Raw genomic sequence first — 13,483 nt, 5'->3', positions numbered from 1 at the left:
CACTTTTAAATTCTTCCTTGACTTCTATTACTTCATGGTTGCTGCCCTATAAAAGAATGTATGATTAACCTTTCTCAAAGACTGGGTACCTTACCGAAGTGAGAAGTAAGAGGAAGCATTTAGTTTGACTTTGCAGAATGTAAGGTCACTGAGGATAGAAGGCCTGTCTTTGTGTGTTGGATTTGCAGAGCTGGGCCTCACACAGGGTGTCTGTGTAATAGAGATGACTCAACAACAATATGTTTAGCAGAAAGATAAACATATTAAATACTGCACAAACAGCTGAGCCACAGTGGCTCCCAGCCCACAGTGGCACACCCTGTCCTTGACCACGTCAAACTTAACTTTATTCTGAGACATCCATGTAATGCACTTCACTGGGGCCGGCTTTCTGGCCCCATGGAGTTTGCTCATCGGCTTCTTTCAGGTTGACATCACATTGCCTAAACAGGAGAATGAATCCTTTCCACAGAGAGCTGGAGTTGAGCTAATCCTCTTGGCACCAGCTAGATGTGATACAAAACCAGAGAGCATGGAAAGCCTCAAGTTCAGTGGTGTAAAAAGCCAAAGGCATGGCTGGATTTCTCCCGCAAAGTGGGTCAAACACCCAGGATGCCAGGTCATTTAATATTTTCAAGGGTCGCAGGCCTCAGACTTCTCTGTGTCCTACTAATAATACCTGTACAGTACATGTCCTTCAGAAAAATCAAATCCTTGTCTCAGAGTTGAGTTGAGGTGGATGTATTCTTATTTTATTTCTCACAAGCAAGCACTGTCTAAGCTGGTAAGGGACGGGATATAGAGTGAGACAGCCAGGGTTGGGGACTTGGTTTCCTGGCTTGTTTGGCTCTTAAATTGCCCTTGGTTTCTTTGTTTGGGAGATGGGAATGCTTTCATTCACCATTGTCTAGTCAACAGAGGTAGAATTCGGCTTATAAGAAAAATATTTTTCTTTCTTTGAGAAAGACTCCCAAATATCAAGTTATTACTCAGCAACTCAAACTATAAGTTCCTTTTCCCTTTATAAAGCAAATGAGATACAAGAAAGTTCTATGAAATGTTTTCCTTTTATCATACTACTGGAAATGAGTGCCTATGGTGAACACTTCTGGAAGCAGAGAGCCATTATTTAAACCTCTTCCCAGAAGCCTTCACTCTGTTTGGATCCCTCCGTGGTTGCCCCAGCCCCCTTCACTTCACACCCCACTTCCTTCAGAGCTGAGGGGCCCATTTTTTAAAAATTAATTAATTAATTGACAGAGATCACAAGTAGGCAGAGAGGCAGGCTGAGACAGGGGAAGCAGACTCCCTGCCGAGCAGAGAGCCCGATGCGGGGCTCGATCCCAGGACCCTGGGATCATGACCTGAGCCGAAGTCAGAGGCTTTAACCCACTGAGCCACCCAGGTGCCCCTGAGGGGCCCATTTCATCAGCAGTATTCATTAAGGGTCCGCAGCGCTGGGGTGGGGGATATTGTGGTGAATCACACATGTTGGCAAACACTGGTGAGGCTGACAGAGGATAAATTGAACCCAAGGTGCCCTGTCTCTATTCTGTAATCAGTAAGCTGAGCACAGGACAGTTCAGTGGCCGGTCGTCACTGAGGCTCTGATGAGAGCAGTAAGAGGAAATGGCGCTTGTGGCTCTTTCTGTACCTTCATTCTCTCATTCAACACGCACATATTAAAAACCTAATATTTGCCAGGGACTCTGCCAGTTGCTGGGTTCATCTGTGAGCAAAACAAATACAGAGCTCTTGGACTCAGGGAGTTGAGAGTTGAGAGGGGGAGAGGGTGATTACACAAGGAAGTAAATACAAGACGTGAAGTGTTGTGAAGAAAACAAACTGGGGTCTGAGATAAGGAATGAGGTCAAGAGGGTCTCCCTGAGGAGTAATGTTTAGGCATCAGGAATAAAAAAGGAGCCAGCCGTGTGAAGAACAAGGAAAGAGCATTCATTCTAGGCAGATGGAACAACATGTGCAGGACAGAGCTTAGAGAGCTCTAGCAATCAGAAGGCAGCCATTGTGGCGGAAGCTGAGTAAGGGAGGAGGACAGGGGTAGAAGAGACAGTTGGCAGAGGGCAAACCATGTTGTTAGTATGTTATTCAGAGTTTAGTGGGAAGGCTACAAGAGGATGTAGTTTACATTTTAGAACACTATTTCTGACTCTGCCGTAGGGAATCCGTTGTGAGGGGAGGACTGAAGGGAGCAAGAAGATCTTGAGGAGGGAATTGCAGTATTCCGGGCAGGAGATGAGGGTGGCTGGTCGTAGTAAAGACAGACAAGGATGGGTTCAAAATATATTTTGGTAGAATCCACCGACCTTGAGACTGGACTGAATGTAGCAAGTGAGGGAAAGGAAGGAATCAAGACGATCTCCCAGATATCTGGTCCTTTACAGGGATAAGGAAGACTGAGGGAGCAATAGGTTTGGGGAGAAAAATCAAGGGTTTCTCTTTGAATGTGCGATGAATGGGGATGCCTGTGAGATACTAAGGGGGAGATGTCCAGTAGAAATCAGTGGACAAATGACAGGGACAGCAACCCAGGCTGGAGGTGACATATATATCACTGATCAGTCTATAAGTTGTCTTTAAATTCACAGCAATGGATGAGACCACGTAAGGGGAGTCTGTCGTGGACACAGAGAAGGTTCTACAGGCGAGCCCAGGAGGGCTGGGTTCCGGTTCATCGCGGCCAGAGGAGTAGGAAGGAAGCCACGTCATGAGATGTTGCAGAATTAAGAGCAGAGTGTGCTTGGAGAAGAAGCTGTGCCCACAGAGTGGAACACACTGAGTGTTCAGAGAGTACAACGCAGTGTCTGCTGCCTTTGGCACACACCAGGGACACCCTTGCTGGCCATGAGAAGAGCCGTTTCAGTGTCAGTGGTGCCATGGGAACACAGCCAGGTGGGAGCAGATGGAGGAAAGAGGTGGGGAAGGGGAGGACGGGCTTTAGACACAACCTGAGTAGACTCTTTCCAAGTATGGAAGTGAATGGAGCAGAGAAATGGCTCAGTAGCTGAAGGGGTACTTAGGGCCAAAGGAGAGTTTCATTTTAAAGATGGGAGACCTAAAAATAAGCCTGCATGCCATTGGGAGTGATTTCAAAAGAGGGACTCGGTGATGATCCCAGCTGGGGGCTGGGGCAGGAGGGAAAGGGAGAGGGAGGCTTGATCAAGTGAGACGGAGGGCGGGCAGTACCTGTGAGGTGCAAAAGACCCAGCATCCAGAGGACAGAGCTCCAGAAGGTGTGTCGAACTCATTGTGGGGAGACATGGGAGCCCCCGTGTGATGAATTCTAATCTTAATAAGCTATCAATCAAGTGAAGAAGAGGTGGGTGTGTGAGAAGGACAAGGTGAGAACGAATGGTTCTGAGTATGGACGAGCCTATGTGAGACCCTCCAATGCCCCCAGAAACTTTAGTTGGTGGTAATTTCTTGCTCCCTGATTGGTTGTGCTTCTGGCTCTGCAGAGAAGGGTTTGGTGGAATGAAGAAGAAAATGCCCGTAGTTCTTATCTTTGGAGGAGGCTGCGGCACTGAATGCAGGGGAAAATGGTGGGAGAATCGAGGAGCTGCCACAGATTAAAAATTAAGCTTAGGGGCACCTGGGTGGCTCAGTGGGTTAAGCCTCTGCCTTCGGCTCAGGTCATGATCTCAGGGTCTTGGGATCAAGCCCTGCATCGGGCTCTCTGCTCAGCAGGGAGCCTGCTTCTCCCTCTCTCTCTCTCTGTCTGCCTCTGCCTACCTGTGATCTCTGTCAAATAAATAAATAAAATCTTTAAAAAAAATTAAGCTTAATGAATGTTAAATTTGTTGTTGTTTTTGAACTTCAAAGAAAAACCCCCTGAGTTGTTTAGCTTTGTAGCTGGAAATTGCCATCCTGGTGGCTGAAGTGGGCTTTCACGCCATTCAGCTATTTAGGAACACAAGAGGGCAGCATTGTTGAAAGAAAAAAAAATCCGCGGAGTCTAGCCGGTTTTACTCCTGTTCACGGAAATGCATTTCAGAAACATCCTCATCAGAGCGTGGATTCCAGGTGGGAAAAGGATGTGAGGGAGATTATTACAAGCACTGCATGCTCCTGCCTTTGGGAAAAGAGACGCAGCAACCAGGATTAAATCTGGCAACCCAGGACTGGATGGGACTCCCTCCGCTATTCCAGAAGCCGGAGCACCCATGGTTCTCAACTGGGACTGTGCACTAAAACACCCGGGAGGGAGCTTTAAAAACTACGCTGCCCTCCACCAAGGTTCTATGGCGTCAGAATCTCTAGGGCTGAGGCCCCATCGTCAGTGCTTTAAAAAGTCACTGCAGACTTTTCTAGAGTGCAGTCAAGGTTTAGAACTACTGCGCTTGTCTCTACCCCCTGTCCCGAAGTCTGGCCCCTGGGCCAGCAGCATCAGCAGCTGGAAACTTGTTAGAAATGCGGATTCTGAGGTCTTGCTCTGCGCCTGCTGAGTTACAAATTCAGGGTGGGTGGTGAGGCGCAGTAGTCTGTGTTTTAAGCAGTCCTCCAAGATTTCCTGGTGTGTTTTGAGAACCGCTGCTTTATACCATTCCCAAGTAAGCCATTTCAGGCTGTACCAACTTCCTCCTACATTTCCTCTTCTGCTCTTTCGTCTAAATGCTTCATGCTGTAATTTCACCTTTAATTATTTACTCTACACATATGTAAACAGTCACTGTGGCATGCAGGCGTCCATGCACGCACACCCACACACGAATTACACACACTTCGGTATGAATTGAAATCACCTGAGGAATCTGATGAATGGCAGAAGGGTCCGGAGCCTAGCCTCCTTCAATGAGCCTAGGCCTTTGTGTTATTTTCATCGGCTCTAAAACCACTAAGTTTGAGAAACACTATCTGAACTCCTGAAAAACTTCGTTAAATCTTCCCTGTGCACTCCTTTCCAGGTTGAAATAATCATTGCTCTGTGACCCACAGGCCACAGGAAGCTCCCTCTTGTTCCCTGTATCCTTAGCACACAGCTGGCTCTATGAATGTTTCAGGTCAATTTCATTCCTATGAGTATTCCATTTCTCCATTTGTAAAGGGAGGACAATATTGATCCTGTGGAATTCTTCAAAGCCTGAGATAAGATAATGTGTGTAGATCAATTCGTGACTCTAAAATTGTAACCCAAACTGAGTAAGAAGCAGGATATGGCCCTGGTGTTTCTTCTCAAATAGGCTCAGTTTCTAACATTTTAGTTACAAAAAAGAAAAGTTGACACTCTTCTTTCAGTAAGGTTATCTTTGTGTTCAAATATGCATTTTATGCTAATGGACTTCATAAAACTGAGTGCAAAAATGTGTTGATAAACATGTTTTTTTTTTAAATTGGCCGTCATCCAAAAAAGATAGTTGCTGACATTAAACCGTCTTTCATGGGAAACATTCCTTTGACCTTTAAAAGTTGTAAGCAAATAGTTATACTGCATGAACAGTAAACCATAAGAACTTCAGACAAAAACATGCAGAATTTAGTGTTTTGATTAAAAAATGGACTCAATCTGGCCATAGTGAAACAGAATGATAAAAACAAAAGAAACCTTACAGATAATCCATTGTGGGTTTCTCTTCATTGTTTTAAGGTGTAATTAAAAACCTCAATATTTTTAACAATTCTAAATATTTCAACTATGTTTATAAAATGCTAAGAGTTAAATACACAAAATAATTATACTATATGGTGGAACTATATGTAATTTTGTTCTCTTGTTTTCCAAGTCTTCTGAAAATTCCTGTAAATGTGTTATCATATTTTATAATTAAAAAAAAGAAAAAATCCCTATCAAGCAAAGGTGTCACCTTAAAACATGAACATTTACAGATTAATTCACAAATATTTTTAACCAATGAAATTGCCATTTTTAGAGTTCAGAAATGGTTGACTATTGACAATGTCATTCACATGATTCAACCTAACTGCTAACAGATCCTTTTTTTTTTTTAATTTTATTTATTTGTTTGACAGATGGAAATCACAAGTAGGGAGAGAAGCATGTAGAGAGAGAGGAGGAAGCAGGCTCCCTGCTGGGCAGAGAGCCGATGCTCAATCCCAGGACCCTGGGAACATGACCTGAGCCTACGGCAGAGGTTTTAACCCACTGAGCCTCCCAGGCGCCCCCAGATCCCTTTTTTTTTTTCCCCCAGAGGAGAGGACTATGGTGGAGGCTGAGGCACTGGGAAAATGTAGGGACTTGGTTTCCTCCAAGGAGTTACAGACACTTAGAAAACATAGGTCTAAACCTGGGCACAGTTTTCCCTCCAAACTGGCTGTTTATTTAACTTCCTTCATTCATTTGCTTATTTAACTTCAGAAACTTGTGGTGGTGCATTTATAATGGTACCTCTTTGTGGCTTAGAGTTTTCTCCTTGCTTTATGCATCCTTTATCCTGGCTGTGGAGGATCCTCTCAGTGCTCAGCTGAGTGTCTGGAGACAGAGAACTACCCTTTTTCACAGGAATGGAAACTCAGACCTATAAATGGAGTACGTCAGGTTTAGCCTTACTGCGTGTCTGAGGGAAGCCAGACTTCCTTTGCCTCCCAGAAGACACACTGGGATTTGGGAGACCCATCACTTTTGTCCCATCACTGTCACTGCTTTGGGAGCCTCCCTCAACCTTGTTGAATCTCAGTTTCTTCAACACAAGTGAGCAGACTGATGTTAATTGAGCACATAGGTAATCTTTCTAAAAACCGTTTTGGTGGAAAATATCTTAACCCACATTTCATTGGGGAAGCAGCTGAGGCTCAGAGTCACGTGGGCAAGTGCTCAGCAGAGAACCTGTGAGGCCACTTCTAGCTTTGAAGTTCTAGGCGGCTTTGTATGTTGTGCACTGCGGGAGAAGGTGGGTTGGGGACAGAAAAATAACAGGGCATTTGCTTAATCCCACCATGCATCTGTGAACATGAAATGCCTTGTGTGTGGTTATATCCATCCGTTTGCTTTTTTTTTTTTTTAATTAACATATAATGCATTATTAGCCACAGGGGTACAGGTCTGTGAATCCATCTGTTTGTTTTTAATGCGTGATGACTATGGTTCATGATGTATACAAATGACCTGGGAAGCGTAAGCTACCTTTTTGCCTCCTTGAAGAAAGACTTTAAATTTGATGACTCTCTGAAAAAAAAGAGCCAGAAAAGGGATTATGTCTTCATGTGAGCTGTTGAAGCTCAGAGAAAAAGTGGTCTTCACAAGATGGTTCACAGATAGAAGCTTTCTGGATCAGGACATAGGCCAAAATGATCAGAACAGACTAGATTCAAGAGACTACGAAGCAATTCATGGACTGAGTCAAGTCAGTAAAACCTTTTGATTTAAACTTTGTTCAAAACTAACCCCAGAATGGAGCTGTAAGTCTCTATGGACAGTGCGTTGTCCTCACCCTGCAGCTAACCTGTCCCCAAAGAGCATGTGGTTCTCAACCTCTCTGCTTTGCCAAACGTTGTTATTTTGGACTCTAGACACTTTGAACTGAGCCTCTGAGATTGCCCAGATGTGATTTCTGAACCTGATTCTGAACTGTGGAATGTGTTTTGACACTTTTAGTCTCTCTTTGACCTGAAGTCCAAAGGCCCTAAACAAAAACAGTAATTGGTAAGTACCCCCAGGTTCCAAAATAAGACCTTGGACCACGTACGTAAGACTGGTGAAAAGGTTTGGCCATCATTAGCCTAACCCCCAACTTGAAAGAACGGTGGAGGTTGAGAGATAATTGAATTGGATTTGAGTTATGTGGCATTTCCCTGCCTTCCTCTGTGATGCCTCCCTCCCCCTCTACCTTTCACTTCGTCTCAAACCGAATAAAACTCCAGAACCCAAAAATCCCATTTGCAGAATGTGCAAATAAGAGCAGCTCCCTGAAGTAAGAGCCTGAAATTGCTGTGACTTTTCTGAACCGAGAGAAGCTACTGCTCTGGGGACTCCACTCATTCATCAGCGCCCCCTACAGAGGGGGAGGCTATGTGATGCTGTATACTTTTATTTCTTCCTCCATCAGACATGGTGCTCTTTAACTCTAGCAAAAGAGCAACTCTTTGTTTCACACCTCGGTAAGAATGCCAAGTGACTTGCCTAAGGCAATGACATCGCTTTCTTATCTTTCAGTACATCTCTCTCCCTCATTATTTCTCTGTAACTCTCCTACCACCCCCTCCGATCTTTCTACTCTCGCCTGCTGACCCTCTCCAAGAAATAAGTATGTTGACTACAGATCATAAAATCACACCTCTTCCTTAAGTATAATCTAAATGTGGCCCCACTGTTTCCTACCAAAACTAGGTGATTCCAAACTATCCGTTTGTAACACCTGTATTTGGCTAACACTAAATGGTGGTAAAGAGATGATTTCTTGTCCTGACAGTGTTAGTAGTCAGTGCTTAGGAAAGGAGTTTTATAGTTTGAACACGGGTCTTCTCCTGATGTGGGATACCTCTCTGATACAAATGAAGACATTAAAATTAGAAAAAAAGATTTTCTTCCTTCTGCCAAAGCTTTAAAGTTTTGCTCTTGTCAGTTAAGCTCCACCAATTTTATCATAGAACATGGCTGTCTTAGTCTGTTCAGGTTATTGTAACAAAAATACCATAAACATATAACAAACACATCGTAGGTGCCTTGAACAGCATTCATTGCTCACAGTCTGAGGCTGAAGGACAGATTAGTTCACTGAGATACCAAAAAGCAAATGGTTGACAAAGTACGGCATCCCTTCCTGATCAAAACTCTTCAGAGTGTAGGGATAGAGGGCACAAAGCTCAATATTATCAAAGCCATCTATGAAAAACCCACTGCAAATATCATTCTCAATGGAGAAAAACTGAGAGCTTTTCCGCTAAGGTCAGGCACACGGCAGGGATGTCCTTTATCACCACTGCTATTCAACATAGTACTAGAAGTCCTAGCCTCAGCAATCAGATAACAAAAAGAAATTAAAGGCATTCAAATTGGCAAAGAAGAAGTCAAACTATCACTCTTCACAGATGATATGATACTATATGTGGAAAACTCAAAAGACTCCACTCCAAAACTGCTAGACCTTGTACAGGAATTCAGTAAAGTGTCAGGATATAAAATCAATGCACAGAAATCAGTTGCATTCTTTACACCAACAACAAGGCAGAAGAAAGAGAAATTAAGGAGTCAATCCCATTTACAATTGCACCCAAAACCATAGGATACCTAGGAATAAACCTAACCAAAGAGGCAAAGAATCTATACTCAGAAAACTATAAAGTACTCATGAAAGAAATTGAGGGAGACACAAAGAAATGGAAAAATGTTCCATGCTCATGGATTGGAAGAGCAAACATTGTGAAAATGTCAATGCTACCTAAAGCAATCTACACATTTAATGCAATCCCTACCAAAATCCCATCCAGTTTTTTTCAAAGAAATGGAACAAATAATCCTAAAATTTGTATGGAACCAGAAAAGACCTCGAATAGCCAGAGGAATATTGAAAAAGAAAGCCAAAGTTGGTGGCATCACAATTCCAGACTTCAAGCTCTATTACAAAGCTGTCATCATCAAGACAGTATGGTACTGGCATAAAAACAGACACATAGATCAATGGAACAGAACAGAGAGCCCAGAAATAGACCCTCAACTCTATGGTCAACTAATCTTCAACAAAGCAGGAAAGAATGTCCAATGGAAAAAAGACAGCCTCTTCAACAAATGGTGTTGGGAAAATTGGACAGCCACATGCAGAAAAATGAAATTGGATCATTTCCTTACACCACACATGAAAATAGACTCAAAATGGATGAAGGACCTCAATGTGAGAAAGAAATCCATCAAAATCCTTGAGGCAGGGGTGCCTGGGTGGCTCAGTGGGTTAAGCCTCTGCCTTTGGCTCAGGTTACGATCCCAGGGTCCTGGGATTGAGCCCCGCATCAGGCTCTCTGCTCAGCAGGGAGCTGCTTCCCCCTCTCTCTGCCTGTCTCTCTGCCTACTTGTGATCTCCCTCTCTCTCTGTCAAATAAATAAATAAAATCTTAAAAAAAAAACATCCTTGAGGCAGGGCACCTGGGTGGCTCAGTGGGTTAAAGCCTCTGCCTTCGGCTCAGGTCATGATCCCAGGGTCTTGGGATGGAGCCCCGCATTGGGCTCTCTGCTCAGCAGGGAGCCTGCTTCCTCCTCTCTATCTTCCTGCCTCTCTGCCTGCTTGTGATCTCTGTCTGTCAAATAAATAAATAAAATCTTTAAAAAAAAATCCTTGAGGAGAACTCAGGCAGCAACCTCTTTGACCTCAGCCACAGCAACTTCTTCCTAGGAACATCGCCAAAGGCAAGGGAAGCAAGAGCAAAAATGAACTATTGGGATTTCATCAAGATCAAAAGCTTTTGCACAGCAAAGGAAACAGTTAACAAAACCAAAAGACAACTAACAGAATGGGAGAAGATATTTGCAAATGATGTATCAGATAAAGGGCTAGTATCCAAAATCTATAAAGAGCTTATCAAACTCAACACCCAAAGAACAAATAATCCAATCAAGAAATGGGCAGAAGACATGAACAGACATTTCTGCAAAGAAGACATCCAGATGGCCACAGACACATGAAAAAGTGCTCCACATCACTCGGCATCAGGGAAATACAAATCAAAACCACAATGAAATACCACCTCACACCAGTCAGAATGGCTAAAATTAACAAGTCAGGAAATGACAGATGTTGGAGAGGATGCAGACAAAGGGGAACCCTCCTACGCTGTTGGTGGGAATGCAAGCTGGTGCAACCACTCTGGAAAACAGCATGGAGGTTCCTCAAAAAGTTGAAAATAGAGCTACCCTACGACCCAGCAATTGCACTATTAGGTATTTATCCTAAAGATACAAATGTAGTGATCCGAAGGGGCACGTGCACCCAAATGTTTATAGCAGCAATGTCCACAATAGCCAAACTATGGAAAGAACCTAGATGTCCAACAATAGATGAATGGATAAAGAAGATGTGGTATGTATATACAATGGAATACTATGCAGCCATCCAAAGAAATGAAATCTTGCCATTTGGGTATTATGCCTAGCGAAATAAGTCAATCAGAGAAAAACAACTATCTTATGATCTCCCTGATATGAGGAAGTAGAGATGCAATGTGGGGGGCTTGGGGGATAGGAAAAGAATAAATGAAGCAAGATGGGATTGGGAGGGAAACAAACCATAAGAGACTCTCAATCTCACAAAACAAACTGAGGGTTGCCGGGGGAAGGGGGGTAGGGAGAGGGTGGTGGGTTATGGACATTGGGGAGGGTATATGCTATGGTGAGTGCTGTGAAGTGTGTAAGCCTGGCGATTCACAGACCTGTACCCCTGGCGCTAATAATATATGTTTATAAAAACATTTAAAAATTAAAAAAAAAAATAAAAAGCAAAGGGAACAAAACCCCACCCATCGTACATGGCACCCAGTATTTCTATACTCATTATTAGTGGAATAGTTACTTTTATACCAGGGAGCATCTGTGATTGCATTGTCAATATCTGACTAAAGCCTTAAACTTCTGATCTTTTCAGTTGTGGAATGTCATCCTCCTTGGCCAGACAGACAGATGTGGCATCCTGACACGTAGCTTCTTCTATTATCCTCTCGGGAGCTTTTTATTTATACAACTGTCTGTCTGTGTACCAGCTTCTTGGGACAGCTTTTAACTCTATTTTAAAAGGAATTCTATCTTGTGGATGTAAGAATAAAGCAAGCAACTTGGCAGGGGATTGATGAGAATAAAAAAAATATTTATCCTAATGAGATTTTCTACTGGCAAATCCAGTTTTTGTTTGTTTGTTTGTTTGTTTTTTGCTGTAACAGGAAGCAATCTTTATTGCTTCTTTAAAAAATGTAGAGCTGGCCTTCCTTCCTGGTTCTGTCACGGGAGATGGCTAAAAGAAGATGCTACATCTTCATCTTAGTGATACTAAACCCACTGTTCCAACAGCAGATGTAGCTCGCTAGCAGCCCCAAATCCATGCTGGCTCTGCAGAGCTTGTCTCTCTTTGTCAGGTATCTGGTAACTAACCAAAGGCAACTAACTAAAAGGCAACTTTTAAACTTGATATGGTAGAGTAGAATGATTTTCTCAGCTTTCCAACAGTGAACTACCTGGTAAGGAGGGAATACTACCTCTGTTCCTGTATGAAATGAGGCACCTGCTGCTCTGTATGTTAAAATATGAGGCAGGCCCAGTGGTGGCATCCCAGGGCAGACCCAGGGGGACAGACTAGCCTCCTTCTAGAGGGTTCTGCTAGCGAAAGTGGCCTAGCCACCACTGGGCCTGCCTTATATTAAGATGCATAAAGAGAAATGTTACTATTGCTTTAAAGCAAATGCTTTATTGAGGTACAGGGTAGTCATTTGCATACATGTTTATGCTAAAGCCAAATCTGTCTAAATAACATTTGCTTTTGTGGCCCCTTTAGTGGCTCACATGGTAGAAACATTTAAGAAGCATTGTCTTTCCGTGAAAAACCTTGCTAAATCCTTTCTTAGCAGAAGATTTTAATAAAGAAAATAAGGGAAAACCTCCATATATGGGTGAGGAATGGGAAGAAGGTGAAAAATGGGAAGGAAAGTCCCAAAGAAGGAGATTAAGGGCTCCTGATACAAGCAGAACATGCATCTTGTATCTATTTCACTGCCCCACATGTTATTAGAATCTTCTGCTAAGAAAGGATTTAGCAAGGTTTTTCATGGAAAGGCAATGCTTCTTAAATGTTTCTACCACATGAGCCACTTAAGTGGCCACAAAAGCAAATGTTATTTAGACAGATTTTGCTTTAGCATAAAAATTTATGCAAAGGCTACCTTACACCTCAAAAAAGCATTTGCTTTAAAGCAATAGTAATATTTTTCTTTATGCAGCTTTGAGTAAAACTGACACAGAAGGAAAATGTTTCGTGTTTACTCTATGGCTTGTCCCTCTTCCCTCACACCTGCCAACCCCATATCCACCTTTTCCACACAGAGCACACTGCCTTGTGCTTCACGGGAAAGGCATGCCTGGTTGTAAGGCAAAGAGCAGCAAGAATGGGGTCAGTGACTAGAAAGGTATAATGAATTGTCCATCTCGGGTTTGATCTTTAATTAGACACAGAACCCTAGTTTGATCTAATCCTTTCTGCCCTGAATTTTTGTATAATTTCCATGCCACATTTTGTGAGGCTCCCTCACATAAATATAAGGGCCTTCTGTCTTCCGAAGTATTAAGAATAACCATTAATAGTAATTTAGCTCTTTTAATACAGCTGGCCTTGTTCTAAACACTTTATATGAACTCAGTCACCAAAACAATCACAAAGAAAAGGTCTATGATTGTTATTCTTATTTGCATGTGAGAAAATGGGGCCACAGCGAAGGTGAGTAAATTGCTCAAGGACACCCAGCTAGTAAGTGAAAACAAGCACTGTGCTTCTAGTCTGCTCTTTAACACAGAGAACATTTCAACATTTTAGAAATTGTCAGA

At 42.9% G+C, this 13,483-nt stretch overlaps 1 protein-coding gene across 4 annotated transcripts in view; it reads right to left on the bottom strand.

The window, feature by feature from the left end:
- The window catches only part of KCNAB1 (potassium voltage-gated channel subfamily A regulatory beta subunit 1), a 378,185-nt gene that overhangs the window by 23,491 nt on the left and 341,211 nt on the right, over positions 1-13,483 (bottom strand). The window lies entirely within an intron of this gene.

This window comes from Lutra lutra, chromosome 1, assembly GCF_902655055.1.
Source record: "Lutra lutra chromosome 1, mLutLut1.2, whole genome shotgun sequence".
NCBI lineage: Eukaryota > Metazoa > Chordata > Mammalia > Carnivora > Mustelidae > Lutra > Lutra lutra.
This window is presented reverse-complemented; position numbering and strand designations above follow the sequence as displayed.